Genomic DNA, 17,133 nt, shown 5'->3' on the forward strand with positions numbered 1-17,133 from the left:
GCAGCTTAAACTGGATTGATGAGGCATTTCTATTGAAATGTAAGCCCTGGAAATAACCTTAGGAGGCATTTTGAATAGTTTGGGTCCAACTCTGTACAGAGTGCTCAACCCAGGGCTGGAAAAACTTATAAATGGTTTGCCTTTCCAAACAGCTTGAATGACAGCCACTCCTATATCATACTTCTTTCCAGACAGATGGTGAGAGCACAGTTTGCTGTTCTGTTTCAATTCACTGCTGTCTTTTATAAGCAACATGGTTAAGCGAGCTGCTAAAGAGAACGGCCTCTCCGAAGCCATTCTGCCTCATTTTAACAATACTGGGATTAAACCTCATGCTTGGATATTATGGTTCACTTTCCTCCAGTGTTTTATGAAACTTGCCTTAAATTTGCCATCTGAGAGTCATGACTGATAAAACTGATAAAAACTGATAAAACTTAGACAAACTCCCTAAAAATAAATACATGAGAAGCATATAATTTTTCTGTGCATTCCTGACACAATTGTCCGCCTCTTGATTTATGGAGGTGTTCCCATTTTCAGAACTCTGGGTCATATTGTTTTCATGACTCCATCTTTTTTGTCCCATGAAGAAGCAAAGTTCCACCAAGCTCTTAAGTATGCCACATCTGGATTTGCATTTTCCTTTAATAAGTTCTTTGAGTGCTTATTGTGGACCTCCCATGGTGCCAAACACTTATATTATTTCTCTGTGTTATTGTCATAATACTGAAAGATCAATGCCATTTTATAGAGGAGAAAACAGAGTCTCAGATACGTTGGGTATCTTCTCCAATGTCACACAGCTCATAAATGGCAGAGCAGAAATGCAAACTTGGGGTGTCAGGTTAAACCCCACATTCTAACCCACCTCACAGCTCCTTTATTCAATTCCATTACTCAGGGGAATACTCGAGCACTGACATTAGTAACAAAGTCTGATCAATAGCAGCCTTACTTTTGAAATCCTTTGAAATTCCAATCCAGGCTTCTGTTTTGGTGAATTTCCACTTGGCCACTAAATACCTGTATTATTTTTTGCGTGGACTGTGTGAAAAGTAGTTGATTTTCTTTGGGGTAGACACAAAGATAGTTCAAGCAAGGCTAGCTGCATGAAAAGGGTAGCTTTGGGGCAACTATGTACTCACTCACATTTAACCCCTTTCTATAGTGCAAATTCCAAAAGTTCAGAGACCTAGTCTGGTATCCCCAGCTTGTAGCCCAGAGCTCAACACTTAGATATTCAAGTATTTGTGGAGTGAATGAATGAACAAATGAATGAGTGAAGGAACAGAGACGTCATGATGCAGGGACAAGACACCTCAGTGTGGATGCCTTTTACTCTGTATCTTGCTTTGACCAGCTGTGCTTCTGATACCAGTCCATTGCTGGTTCCTGGCTGCCAGTCTAGTTATTAATCCAATAATATCCTCAGCTCCAAAGCTTCCCTGGGCCTTTCCCTGATAGAAAGCCCTGTCATCCCAGAAGCTTACCATTAGTTTCAGAATGAACTCAACCTTTCTCAGGTGGAACTTTTATACCACTCTCCCTGTACTTAGCCTCCAGGGAATAAAAATTAAAATAGAGATTGATTTTTGTGCTTTAAATTGAAAATAAGTAATCAGACTTCTTAACAACTAAATGATGTTATTAAAGGTCTATCATTTTCATTCATTCAACAAATATATTTTGAGCCCCTACTGTGTGCCAGGTATGTTCTAAAAGCTGTGGATATTATGGGGGATGAAAACCAAAAGGCCAAGAATCCTTGCCCTTATGGGACCTAAATTCCAGTGGAGGAAGCCAGATGGTAAACCAAATAGATAAGTAAAATATAGGTTGTGTTAGGAGATCAAAACCTGCAAGAAGAAAAACAAAGCACAGAAGTGGGACAACCCATGAGGAGGGCAAGATGCAATTTTAAACAGGGTGGGTGTTAGGGCTTGAATTGTGTCCCCACCAAAAAAAAAAAACTATCTTGAATTGCTCCTCCCCAGTATATCAGATGGGATCTCATTTGGAAACAGAGTTGTTGCAAATACAATGAGTTAAGATGAGGTTATACTGGATTGGAGTGGGCTCTTCACCCAATTTGACTGGTATCCTAAGGAGATAGGATGAAGACACAGGGAGATGAAGACAGCAGGTGATGGCAGAGGCAGAGACTGGAGGGGTACAGTGACAAGCCAAGGGACACCAACAATTCCTGGCCACCACCAGAAGCTAGGAAGGGAGGCAAGGAAGGATCCTACCTAGAGTATCACAGGAAGCAGAGCTCTGCTGGCTCGTAGCACAGTGGTGCTCAAACTTAAGCTAGGTGTCATAATTACCCAGAGCACTTGTTAAAATACAAGTGGGCTCACCCTCGGCGTTCCTGATTCAGTAGATCTGGGGCAGGGCCTGAGAAGCTGCGTGTCTAACATGTTCCCAGGCGGTGCTGATGTTGCTGACCCAGGAATCACCCTTGGAGGACCACGGCTGCAGGGCATCGTAATGACTTAGGCCTTTGTTCTGAGTTGGCTAAAATCTTTTTAAGGGATAGAGCAGAGGAGCAACACAATGGGACTTCAGTTTTGGCAGGACACTGGGTTGAGAACAGACTGTCAGGAGTGAAGAGTGGAAGCAGAGAGGCCAGTTGTGAGATGATTGTAATAAAAAGTGCCTTATATGAAGCATCTGTTTAAAAGTAGACATGAGCTAGTGTGCATTGCACATGGCCCAGAGTATTTTTGGGGAAGTTGGGTTCATTCACAGAAAACAAGTCTATAAATAAGAGATTTAAGTGATCGGGGGCCTTGAAAGCTTGGCATTATTACAGAACAACATTTATCTAATAGGAGTTATGTTGCTTTCAAGGGGCACCCTCCACTCACCTCCACTGTAGCCAATTCAGCAATCAAGCGCATGTCACATCTTGACAATTTTAATGGGTCCTGTAGGCATCCCATGGAGTTGATTCTCTGGATGCCTTTTGAAGGAGAAAAGGGTCCTTTCATTCCACCCTCACACCAACTCAGAATCCTGTGAATTTTAAGAGCTTTTGTTTGAGTAGCTAATGAGGACTGTAGTGAACACATCCTGGTTAAGTTCTCAAATCATTCCACAGGGTGACTTTTAGAAAAGCCCTAAAATAGAATATATATATTATCTTTTTACATAAATCCCAGATTTGGCAGTGGAAGAAATTTCCAAATATGAAGAACAAAGGAAAATACTAGGATTAATAACGATGGAAAGCATAATCTTTGGAAGAGAATAACAAGTTCAACCTTTTAAAGCCTCTGATTTCTGTTACCGCACTCCCTTTCTAACTCTGGGTGTGCTCTCACCTTCCCATGGATCTGTCATCTTGACATTACGTGCATGACATCTACCCAGATCACTTCAAAAGCGTAATGGTTTTATGTCTTGGCTGTTTGAAAGCCATTCTGAATTTTATACTTCGGGTTATACAAATACCTTGGTTTTAAAAACAAGGGTATTTTGTTTAATAACCAAAATCTTTCTGAAAAACATAGCTTGTGACCTTTCTACTCCAACAAAAAGAGTAAAGCATCTTCCAAATTTTATTTAGACCACTTAAGTGCTGATATACTGTGTTATTAGCCATGTGACTATAAGCAAATGTTAACTTCTCTAAGTTAATCTCACGGAGGTAGAGAGTGGTGGAATAACAGGTGCCAGAGGCTGGGGAGGGGATGGGGGGTGGAGGAGAGTGATGAAGAGAGCTTGGTTAATGGGTACAAACATACAGTTAGTTAGGAGGAATAAGTCACCATGTTTGATAGCAGAGTAGGGTGACTATAGTTAACAACAATATATTGTATGTTTCAAAATAGCTGGAAGAGAGGACTTGAAATGATAAATGTTTGAAGTGCTGAGTACCCTGAATATCCTGACTTGATCATTATACATTCTATGCATGTAACAAAATACCACATGTACCCCATAAATAGGTACAAATATTATGCATCAATTTAAAAAAATAACTTCTTTGTTCCTTGTTTTCCAGATTGGTGAATATAACGAGTTTGGATCAAGTAATGAAGGCCCCAGTAAGCTCTAGAATTAGCTGATTTAAATTATACCATTATGTCCTGCATTTATTTTGGCTTTAAGAGATGGAAATTTTATTAATTTGTGTCCTCTATAATATTAAAACTGAGATCAAAATTCAAATCTCTGTAGGAGCTAGGCTGGTAGCTCAAATGAGCAAAGCAGGTAAGGAATGAGGAGAACGAAGCCAAGGACCAAGCAGGGGCAAGCTAGGAGAGGGGAGTGTCAACCTACGACTGGAAGGCCTCTGATACCCAGATCCAGGCTATTCTTATTTTTTTTTTAACTTTTTAAATTTCAAAATATTAAAGGGGTACAAATGTTTTTAGTTACATGGGTTGCTTTTGTTATGCCTGAGTTATGGCTGTAAATGAGCCTGTCACCCAAATAGTGTTCATTGTACCTGTTAGGTAGGTTTTCGCCCATCCCCTCCTCCGCCTTCGCCCCTGCTTGATTTCCACTGAGTTTTACTTCCATCTAAGCACATGTGTGCTCATTAGTTAGTTCCAATTTAATAGCAAGTACATGTGGTGTTTGTTTTTCCATTCTTTAGATACTTCACTTGGGATAATGGTCTTCAGTTCTGTCCAAATTGTTGCGAAAGGCATTATTTCACTCTTTTTTATGGCTGAGTAGTACTCCATGGTATACATATACCACATTTTGTTAATCCACTCATGAATTGGTGGGCACTTGGGTTGATTGCGTGTCTCTGAAATTGTGAATTGTGCTGCTATAAGCAGATCCAGGCTATTATTCTATGTGTGCAATGTAGAAACAGAGACCCAGGTTTGTTATAGTGTCCAACACTTCAGGAGCTCAAAATGCTCATTTCTGATTATAACACTTTGATCTTTAAATAACAAGTTATTCAAATTAAAAACATTATTATTACTGTTCGGACCAAACCAACATGTCTTCAGGCAGAATCCAACCTACAAGCTATTAGTTTGTACAATAAAAAGCCATATTGGTTAAAATTTACCCCCTTGGGGCTTATTGTTTGCACTCTAAGTTTCCGTAAGGGGAGGATCAGGTTGCATAAGTCTATATATTAATTAATTTTCTCTCTAAAAAACAACTACTAACCTCCCACATGTCCCTATAAGGAAGAAATTAAGTAAGGCATTCACAATAGACCAAGATAAACAGCAAAACAGGCACAGGATACTGTCAAAATGCTAATGGAAAAACACAAAGTGGTTTTCCTGAGAAGCCTTAAACAACTGTGATCTGATCTGTCCAGGCCTAAATCAAGATATTCTTCATTTCTGGTTGGTACCATTGGCCAAATGGTGAACAGCAGTGGTCATAAATTATAAGAATTGTCCCAATGCCCAAAGCTAGAAATTAGACAAGTGAGGACATAATTAACACCATAAATATGATTTTATTCTTTCATAAAAAAAATTAAAAGGATTAAGTAGTAAGCACTGTTAGGATATCTAAGTGGTTTTTTTTAACTAATAATTTATTGAATATACATAGAGACCCATAAAAATTTTCAAGAAAAGCTTCTGAGGTTTATGGATTTTCTATATAAATAAAATTAACTTCTGTCAGTTTATCTCCTTGTTACTACCTCACATACACAAAAAAAAATCTGGATGAATTTTTACCAATTTTGAAGAGTATAGTTGTGATGGTCGGAGTGAAAACAGGTTATGTTCTGCATCTCAAGTTGGATTCCTCCACAAAAGATCCAGAGAGAAAGTCTTGCGTAATTTATTTGAGGGATGCTCCTGAGAGGCAGAAAGCATGGGAGGAAAAAAAGCCAATAGAGCTGCATTATCGAACTGGTGATGACTGTAAGCAACTAGGCTCATTCCCACTGGGGAATGCTTGAGAACCACGCAGAATGTTTCAGAATAATTCCTCCAAAAGCCAGAGATGCTGAGACCTTTATCCACGGACTTGTATTCTCTAACGCTTGAGATGTGCCATGGGTATAAACGTCCTTGCATATAAAAACTGCTCTTGGCTTTGGAAGAAGTCTTGAGGCAGAAGAGCAGAGAGATGCTGGGGGCATTTGAGGTGGGATGGTGTCAGTACCATGGGAACCGTCCTCCACATCAGCAGCTACAATCTTGGTAGATTACCCTCCCAAAAAAAACATACAAAAACCTGATAAATTATGTATACAAAATTGGAGCCCATCGAAGTGAAAGGATGCCATTCCTCAGAGTAGCTAGAACTGATATGGAAAGAGAAATCTATGCATTGCCAATTGAGAGAGAAAAGCTATCTTCATTATATCCTGACTGCCAGCACCATTGGGTGCCAATTGTGTACACTGTCCCGTGTGTTTTGCATGGATCCATTCATTCTTCCCTATCACAAATCAATGCCACAGTTACTATTTTTAATCACACCTTATGATATGCAACCTAATGATTTCAGAGATTAAGTCACAACACTTTACTCTATCAAGGGAACAAACACCAGCTATGTCTCAAATACATGTCCAAAGCAAAAGTCATAGGCAAGACACCTTGAATCTCAGGCATTGATTTGCCATAAGCTGCTTCACATGTGGGCAACCCTAGAGAATATTCCTGAACCGGTAGTCACAGGATATATTTACTTAATTATGGTTTATGATTCTCTCTGCCCTCTTCCTCCCAATTCTATCATTCATTTATTTAGAACATAATTCCAACAAAAAGGGAGCACAAGGTAGCAAGATAGTAAGAGAAAAAACAAGTGTACTATTTCAGGATTCTAGAGGTTAAGAACAAAAAATTTGCTTTTTCAGCTGAAATACCTATATGGTTATCTCATTTAGTGCTGCCAACTAAAGAACTATTTGGATATAACACTATACTTTTCAGAAATATTTTATATTAAACATATACATAGATAAGTCTTTCACAATATATTGGCTGCATGATTCTCTTAAGCAACGATGAGTACACCAGCAAGTCATAAATAAAAAGTTCTGAAAATCTAATTAAATTCTCTGAGTAAACAGAACTCAAGTTAGAAATGTCTCACAGATATTGAACTTTCAAGAAACATTACCTTCTGTATATCACAAGATCCGCTCATAAAAAACAAGTGTTTATTCACATGTACCTGAAGGTAAATCACAGTAGAGGGAACTGTTTTCTAAAAAATAATTTTTCTCTCCTGCTGGGTATCACCATTGTGGTGGTGGAGAGTGGGGGGAGGGGGGGGGGCTCTAAAACAGAAGCATGTGTTTGCAATTCATGACCTTGGAACCACCACTTGAGTACCAAAGATGAGTAGGCCACATGCAGAGACCTTACTTCTCTTTCTTGCTAACTGATAAATCTCCCCACCCTCTGCTCTCCTGGCTTCCAATAAAGGTTTTGAATATTAAGGTAAAGAGAGTGGAAAAACAAGTAGAGAATGAAAAAGGAACTGCTAGAAAAATAATGGGTCAATGATTAAATGGGCAAATGCTCACGTCACAATGAGCCATTTTATTCTAATTCATTTCATTTTGTTTAGTCAGGTCGAGTGGGTGAATGTTGCAGGTGTGGTCAAAGGAGTCCTTTTAGGTGAAATAACTTGAAATCCTCTTAATGATGTCAAACTAAACTGTAAAGAACAGATACCTGGAAATTAAGACATTGATCCACCTGGTGTTATTTTCTTCGATGTTCTTGATAGATGTCTCTGTGATTGGAGTTTCAGTTATGGCACTAGAGAGATTCTGTTAAACTGTTTTCAATCCCACTCTATTAGTTAGCTAACTAATTCAATTTTCTGTGATATGAAATCATACTGAGAAGCAGATACACACACTGTCACAGAAATCTTTTCTATGTTGCTTAAAAATATAAAAGTGAGAAAAATAGAAAAGAAAAGTATACACCTAAAAATTGTAGACATAAGTGGCAATGGACTTAGGTATGATATGACAGTTGGCTTGTCCAACCTGCTAACATACTGTCAGAGATGCAAGTGTCTCTCTTGGTTTCTCAATTTTTCTTAGACCATTTTAATTTTCAAAGAATATGTTACTGTTAATAACTGGCCAAAGAATATTTACACATGAATTTTTTTTCTTTAAATCACAGCCTATAACAGTGAAGTCTTTGCTGCTCAATACTTGAAGATAGTTGCATGAATATTTATGGAGGATTATGTGAGAAACAAGATGTTTCTCCATTTTTCAGGACAGTATAGTAAGGGGGAAATGGACATTTTAGGATTTTTGCTTGGTCTTCAGAACCTCCTTGGTACCCCTGACACTGCATGCCAAATTATGGGTGGATGTATATAAGTGCATTTTTCTGGGAATGGGGTCCATAGCTTTCATCAAATTCTCAAAGGAGTCTGGGACATCTCTCCATGGCACACACAAAAAAGTAAGATCCACCAAGAGAAAATAAACAATTCTGCAGAGACAGTTTGATCTTTACTCGCTTTTGTTGATCTGGTTTCATGTGACTGAGGGGCATGAAAGAGTCATCCACCCTATTGCATGTTATCTGCTCCATATAGGAAAATCCTTCTAGGTCTCTATTTAAGAAAATGTTCTTCTCATAAACACTTGGTCAGTATCCATGTTTTAGACATAGCCGGTCTTATACTTGGATATTCCTTTCTGCTTTGGCCAATAAGACGTTTACTGCCAAGTCTATGGCCTGTATCTAGCAACTGTACTAGGCTATAAAGTCTATATTTCTGTGATCTAATTTAACCCTGGAATATGATATGTTTTCTAACCTATACCCAACTCCCTCAAATATTTATGTTATTATTCTGTGCCTCGTGCATTTTTATAAGCTGCTTCAAATTCCCATGCCTATTGAAATCATGAAGTAAAACTCCATGTGAGGGAAATTAAACCGATGGCAATTAGGTCACACTCCTATCATTTTCAACCCCAATTTTGCTTTATTTTTCCTGGGAGCATTCAATGCTAACTACTTGACAGTATATGACAGATCAATTTATTTACGAATTTTGTCTTTTATTCCAACAGAAAGTAAACACTACCAGAGTGGTGACATTATCTCACGTGTCCAGTATTGGATCTTTAGTGCTTAGAACAAAGTCTAGTCCAAATAGAACCTCAGTAGAGATTTGCTGAATGAATTTAGTAATCTGAGTTCACAGAAAAGGTTAGCGATCAATTGATCAGCAAAGCCCACCACATTAATTCCTGCCTCTGTGCTGTTTTGATTCCTCCTGACAAATTTTCCAAAGTGTTCAAATAAAATCATGTTTAAGTTTTGCAATCTCATAAGTTTAGACAGAAATCCATTCTGTATACATGAATGGTCCCTATTTAAATAACAATATAATTCTTACCACTTGTTTAAAGTGAGTCTAAGAGGAGGAAATCATTGGCTTTACAAGAATTTTGTAATTGGAAATCTGGGTACATTTTAGCAAAGGCTAATGGGGACATATTTATTTTTCTGTAGAGCTGCTTTTCTATAGTGCCTTGAAAGGAACTCTTATTAAACTTTTAAGGATATTCAAAACAAGCTTTCTTTTATATTTCTAAAGAAAATTAACATACTGTTTGTTGCCTTATACCAACTCCAGTTTCATAGCCCTTAAATCATCATTTATACACTCTCAGTGTTCGCAAAGGACAAAATATGTGTCCCATAGAATTTGTGGTTTGTTTTAAGGATGCATGAGAGTACAATTGAGAACCATGCAATTCATAACAAATTCAATCTGGGTAAGACAGTATAGCATTAAATGCAGCTCCACCTATTTCTCCTTGCCCACAAGAGACTGAATGATGGAAGTCATTCACTCAAATATGAAATTCATGAAACACTTTAATTCTATGACAGCCATACACCACGGAACAGAAAAATCATTTCATCTCATAATGTTTTAGAGACCCCAGGCAAATGTAAACAGTAGATGCTGTTAGACATTAAGGATTCATTACGAGTACTAAACAGCCAAACTGAAAATCTACTGATTTATTTGAAATTCCAGGGGATTCTAGTAGGAGATTTATTAAATTATTTACCAAACTTCAACAGGAAAAATTACCATTTATTGAGTCTGAATATAACGCTTATAGGTTTATTTATTTCACAATGCAGTTTATATTAAGTGATAAAATACAAGGTAAAATAACATCTAGTGTCTACCATTAATTCACCAGTAGTGATTCATTTTAATGTAAGACTGCAGTGGTTCTGTGGGCTGACTCACTGGTGATTAAACATTCTCAGGATTTTGTGATAAGATTTACCTTCTGTCAGTGAGACTTGCCTGGGTCCCAGAGGCCAAGGTTGGTATTTATATGGAGAGAATGGTCCTCTATCCACCAATGTCTTTCAGAAAACTATCTACATAATTCCATCGTAACTGGTTTCATATAATTCATCTTCAAAACTTTCCAAATATATAGCACAAGCACTGGATACTATTCTTTTCTTGAGTGTGTTTTTGACAAATACTCATGCCAATAAATTACAGATAGTTTTATGTGTATCTATATACATATCCTTGTATTATTATGAGCATCTGTACCCATGGCAATGGAGAAGTAGGATTAAGTCAGGTAACTGAATAAGAGCCATTGCATGGAGAGGATGGCATGGACACTACCAGTGATGACAGACATCATGCGGAAGAAGGGGACCAGCAGCCTTGATGCACAATTATAAAGTAGCCAAAGTCTCAAGAGGACAGGTGACCAAACTTACTTTATCTCTGATAAATGCATTCCCTGGTGGATAATGCCTCTTGGGTGATAATCAAGTACGATAAAATGGTGAGTTATATAAATAAGAACAACACTAATCTAAAGCATGACCTGGGGTTACCAAGACTGGATGACCGAGGAAGCAGGAAGAGAGGATGGGGAGAGGTTGAACACAGAGAAGACAGAGGTAGCACAAGGGGATTATGTCTTCATGGTGAAGGCGGGCTGTGTCAGGTTCTGATAAGTGGAGAAGGGAGGCAGAAGAGAGTGTGAAAGTTAAGAGAGAGAGGTGAAGATGCCATGCTGCTGGCCTGCAAGATAGAACAGAGGAGCAGAGCCACAAGCCATGGAATGTGGGCAGACCCTAGAAGATGGCAAAGACAGGAAATGGGTTCTCCTCCAAAGCTGCCAGAGGCACTGCAGCCCCGATAACCCCTTCGCTTTTAGCCCAGTGAGACTGCTTATGTACAAAACTGTCAGAGAACAAATCTTTGTTTAAAGCCACTAAATTTGTGGTAATTTGTTACAATAGCAATAGGAAACCAATATACCCACTTTTACCAGGAGTAGCCTCTTTTCATGTGAATTTTCTAGAACTATCTTATCCAATAAATTAAAACCATTTTTGGTTTGAATAAACTTTATTCATCTTCCATTCTACCACCCATCTCCTCAACTTAGGGTTGAGTGATTTACATATTTGTGGGTGTTTCCACCCCCCTCCCCAGCTAGAAGGATCCAGAGAATTCATGTCATCTCCAGATCAAATTTGGCTGTTCAAATCATTAAGCCCAGTAGACATCATACTACTTTAGATAAATTACTTAAGACAAATTTTAAAACAGTTTGATAATAAAGAAGTTGGGCTTTTCTATTTAATTAGCAAGCAATTAAATAATTTCAATTTTCCTTTACCCTATTTTAAAGTTATTTTAATTTATGAACACTGGGTCTGTGAGAATAAAGACCCTGAGATTTGTTTGATAATTTGAGTATTCTGTTGGGAAATAAAAGTTAAGCTGTGGCATCTCTAGACAGAGAAGAAACAGAGCCATTTTCACAGTTCATTTCACATACTGGCCCTGTTTGCTCCTTAAATCAATTTATATGTCCCTCAAGGAAGTGTGTCTATATATTTTGTCCATCGTAACCCAGTTAACTCCTCTGAGACTGAATACATCAAAGGCCTCCCTGGGGTCTCTGCCCAGGGCTTCATAACCATGAACTTGGGCTGCCTCCTTTGCTTGTTGGCATTTGCCACCAATGAGAGTGTAGATCTGACAAGCACCTTAAAATTCACCTTCATCCAAGACTAATCAAAAGAGACTCCAAAGGGTTAGTTTGCAATTCCCTTATCTTATCACTTTGCATTAAAAACAAAACAAAACTGATAAGGAAAGCAGTAAACTACAGTGTGGAGTCCATGGCTTTGGATCAAACTCTAGTCTGCACCCCAGCTCTCAATCTATCCAACGTGCTACCTTAGACAACTAACTCAGTCTCTTCCAGATCCCATTTTCTCACCCATGTCATGTGAGAAGAAGCAGTATTTATTTTAGTCACTTGTTATAAGGACTAAGTGAAATACTGTCTTCAAAGCTTTTACATAGTCTTGGTTGGTACCAGTTGCTCAATAAAATGCTACTATCACTCTTTCATCTCTTAAGTAACTATTTCAGTACAAAACCTGTTACTTAACTTCCTTGACTGGCATCTTCTTCATCTGTTAAGTAAGGGAGTTTGACCAGATAATAATCTATCATTTCCTCTTTAGTGGTGAAAGTCTATAATTCCAAAAAGAACAGAAATAAAAAGTGCAGAGTTGCAAAAGTGAAGGGATAGTTAGGTAAAGAATATGGAAAGACAGAACTGCACTGAGATATGTTTCTACAACCCTCACTCATTCGTTCATTTATTTATCCACAGTTCCTTTATTTAACAGGCCTCTATGGAATCCCTACTCTCTATCAGGAGTTATTCCAGGCCCAGGAGATTCAGCAGGAAACAAAACAAAGATCCTGCCCTCAGGGAGCTTACATTCTGATGGACCAACAAGAAACAAATGTATGGAAATATATCAAGTGGTGGTAAGTGCTGTGGAAATGGATAAAGAAGGTAGGGAAGAGTGATTGATGGGATGGAGAGAATATTGTTTTATTTTTATTTTATTTTTTACTGACATATAATATTTGTACATATTTATAGGGTATAGGTGATATTTTGTTACAAGCATAGAATGTGCAATGATCAAGTCAGGGTATTTAGGGTATCCATCACCTCAAGTATATATCAGTTTTCTGTTATAACTATTTTTCAATAATCATTAGCTATGAAGTTCCATTGTGCCACAGACCCCAGGCTCTGGTACCAGTCCGTGGCCTGTTAGGAACCAGGCTGGACAGCAGGAGGTGGGCAGCGGGCAAGTAAGCAAAGCTTCATCTGTATTTACAGCCGCCCTCCATTGCTTGCATCACCACATAAGCTCCATTCCTGTCAGATCAGTCACTGTCTCCCATCACCCCTATATGGGACCATCTGGTTGCAGAAAAACAAGCTCAAGGATCCCATTGTTTCTGCATTATGGTGAGTTGTATAATTATTTCATTATATATTACAATGTAATCATAATAGAAATAAAGTGCACAATAAATGCAATGCGCTTGAATCATCCTGAAACCATCCTCTCCAACCCCCAAGTCCATGGAGAAATTGTGTTCTATGAAACTGGTCCCTGGTGCCAGAAAGGTTGGGGGCCAGTGCCACAGACCATTTAGGAATATATTGACCAGTGAGGTACCTTCAATCAAAATTTAATAAAATAAAAGCCAATATTTGTTGTTTATTCTATGGCAAGCATTGTTCTAAGTGTTTTATGTATATTAACTCATCTTATCCTTGAAAGACCCTAATACACACACACACACACATACACACACACACACACACAGATGAGGAAACTCAGGCAGAACTTCCCAGTGTAATTATGCAATAAAATTTTACTTTGTCATCAAGTTCTGTCCTTGCAGGATAAAACTGACACTACCCTCTCTCTTGACCTTTATATATCTTTTCTTTTATTAGAACACAACTGAAATTCTAATTTGAAAATAATGTTAAATATCTAAGAAGGGTTCATAAATTCATTTAGGTTATGTGTTTAGCATAACAGGGTCTAAACTGTCAAATGCCAAATACAGGGGATAAACAGATGACATGATATAATGAGGCTTTAGTACTGGCAGAAAAGTTTCAGTCATTTTAAAAGGGAAAACATATTTAAAAAGAGCAAAATCAGGAATTATGCCCAAGAAAGATGAAAACTCTAGAGCAGAGCTGTCTACTAAAAATATGAGGCCTCCATGTGAGCCACATATATTTTATATTTTCTAATAACCACATTAAAAGAATTTTTAAAAACAGATATTTTCATTTCAAAGTATAATCAATATTAAAAACTATTGAGATATTGTACATTTTTCTTTTTAAAATTAACTGATTTATATTTAATAAGTTGTGTATATTTATCATGTACATGTTTTGAAATGTGTATATTGCAGAATAGCTAAATTGACCTAATTAACATGTATTACCTCACATACTTAGCATTTTTTGTGGTGAGAACACTTAAAACATACTCTCTTAGTGATTTTTAAAATTACAATACATTGTTATTAACTATAGTCATGCTGTATAATATATTTCTTGAACTTATTCCTCATATTTAACTGAAATTTTTTATTCTTTAACCAACGTCTCCCAATCTCACCCTTCAGCCCCCATTCCCTGGTAACCACCATTCTACTCTCTGCTTCTATGAGTTCAACTTTTTTCAATTCCACATATAAGTGAGATCATGTAACATTTGTCTTTCTGTGCTGGGTTATTTCACTAAACAAAATATACTCTAGGTTCATCTATGTCATCACAAATGACAGGATTTCCTTCTTTTGTATGGCTGAATAGTATTTTATTGTGTATGTATGTACACCACATTTTCTTTATCCATTCATTTATCAATAGATACTTAATGTTGATTCCATATGTTGGCTATTGTGAATAATGCTGTAGTGAACATGGGAATACAGGTGTCTCTTCGACATACTGATACACTTCTTTGGATATATACCCAGTAGTGGGATTGCTGGATCCCATAGTAGTTCTATTTTTAATTTTCTTAGTATCTTTCATACTATTTTCCATAATGGCTGTATTAATTTACATTCCCATAATAGTGTACAAGTGTTCCCTTTTCTCCACATCCTTACCAACACTTGTCATTGCCTGTCTTTTTGATAACAGCCATCCTAACAGTTATGAGGTGATATCTCAGTGTAGTTTTAATGTGCATTTCCCTGATGATTAAGTGATGTTGAGCATTTTTTCATATACCTGTTGGACATTTGTTTGTCTCTTTTTGAGAAATGTCTATTCAGGTCCTTTGCCCATTTTTTTTATCAGGTTATTTGATTTCTTGCTATTGAGTTGTTTGAGCTCCTTATGTATTTTGGAAATTAGCCTGTTATCATATGTATAGTTTACAAACATATTCTCTTACTCTGTGGGTTGTTACTTCACTCTTGTTGATTGTTTCCTTTGCTGTGAAGAAGCTTTTCAGTACATTCTCCTTATTATACTAAGTTTTTGAAATCCAGTATGTGTTTGAAACTTATGGCACATCTCAATTCAGACTACTTACATTTCAAGTGCTCAACAGCTGCATGTAACTAGGGACTATCAAGTTGGATAACAGGTCCAGGTAGAGCAAAACTATGAGTAATGTCCAAGGCACAACCACGGTTAATCTATAAAAGTCATGTACTTCTATTTTGAGATTCAAAAATCATTTTAATGAGGTATCTCTAGTTTTCATAGAATCGCTGCTTGTTACAGGTGATAGGTTTGGATTTTACAAATATTGAGGTTTCACAAAGAAGGTAAAGAACACTAGGCAGAGACAGAAGGCCTAGAATCAAGTCTTAGTTTGGGTAAGTCACTTAAAATGCATATAGTTCATTCTCCTCATCTTCAAGTTGTTCTATCTACTCCCCAGCATTGCTTTGAGGATTAAATGAAATAATTTAAATGAACTTCTAGAGAAGAATGTGAAATAAGGAGCGGTAACTGTGATTATTGTTGAGTTTATGTTGGTGATGAAAATGTTGTCAGCATTGCTGTTCTTCTTAAACTAAAATCTAAATAAAAATCCCTTCCTAGGAAAATATTTCTGAAAAATATGGCTTTACTTAAACCATTGTTATAAAGTTATTAAAAGTAGAAGCACCATTAGTTACATAATTATTGAATTTGCTTAATAATTTCTCTTTATCTCACTCAGTCACAAAAATCAGATCTTTAGTTCAAAAAAAATTATCAAGAGATAAAGGAGGTAAGCATGGAGAACATTGATTTACATTTCCAATAGTTATATGAAATAGAAATATATTACAGACAAGGGAAAAGTCATTTTGGCTATATTATCATAATAAGTCATTATGTCAACATTTTGTGTCAATAAACAGGTAAACTAGAAAATTATCAGAAAGCAAGACATTTTAAGAAGAAATAGATGAATTATTAGAATTACTGTCATTAGTTGTATTGATAAAAATTCATTTATTTTAGACAGGTTTATCACAAATATCAAGTGTCCTTCCAAGTAAGAGTATGTAATTTTATGTTAAACATGCTAACAAGTACCTAATTTTAGGAAAAGCATGCAGTTAAAGAAATAAGTTGTAGTTAGCTTTCATTTTTGGTGAAAGAAATGTCAGACATAGATTCATGAGAGAAAATCTAAATTAACTTTTAAAAAGTTTTTTTTCAAAATCTTATATTTAGTAGTCAAGGTAAAACAGAGAATATATACTCTTGATATCAAATACCACCACCATCAATGTTTTATAGTTTTCAGTATATAGGTCTTTCATCTCCTTGCTTAAAACTATTTTGAAGCATTTTTTTGACGCTATCATAAATGGGGTTGTTTCTTGATTTCTTTTTCAGATAGGTCATTATTTGTGTGTACAAATGCCACAGATTTCTGTATTTAGATTTTATATCCTGCAACTTTGCTGAATTCATTTATTAGATAGAACAGTTTTTTGGTTGAGTCTTTGGGGTTTTCTACGTATGGGATTATGTCATCTCCAAATAGAGATAATTTGACATCTGCCTTTCAAATGCGGATACCTTTTCTTTTTCTTGTCTAATTGCTCTTGATAGTACTTGCAGTACTATGTTGAACAGAAGTTCTGACAATTAAAGATTATCTCCAAAGATTGCCAAATGTCCCCTTTGGGCAGTAAAATCACCTTCAGTTGAGAACCATTGTGCAAGAGTGACTGGAACATGAGTTGTGCTGTTGTGGATGTTGCTGTTTGATGGTCAGGGAAGGATTTGTTGATAAAAATGGAAAAAAAAAA

This window comes from Lemur catta, chromosome 18 (genome assembly GCF_020740605.2).
Source record: "Lemur catta isolate mLemCat1 chromosome 18, mLemCat1.pri, whole genome shotgun sequence".
NCBI lineage: Eukaryota > Metazoa > Chordata > Mammalia > Primates > Lemuridae > Lemur > Lemur catta.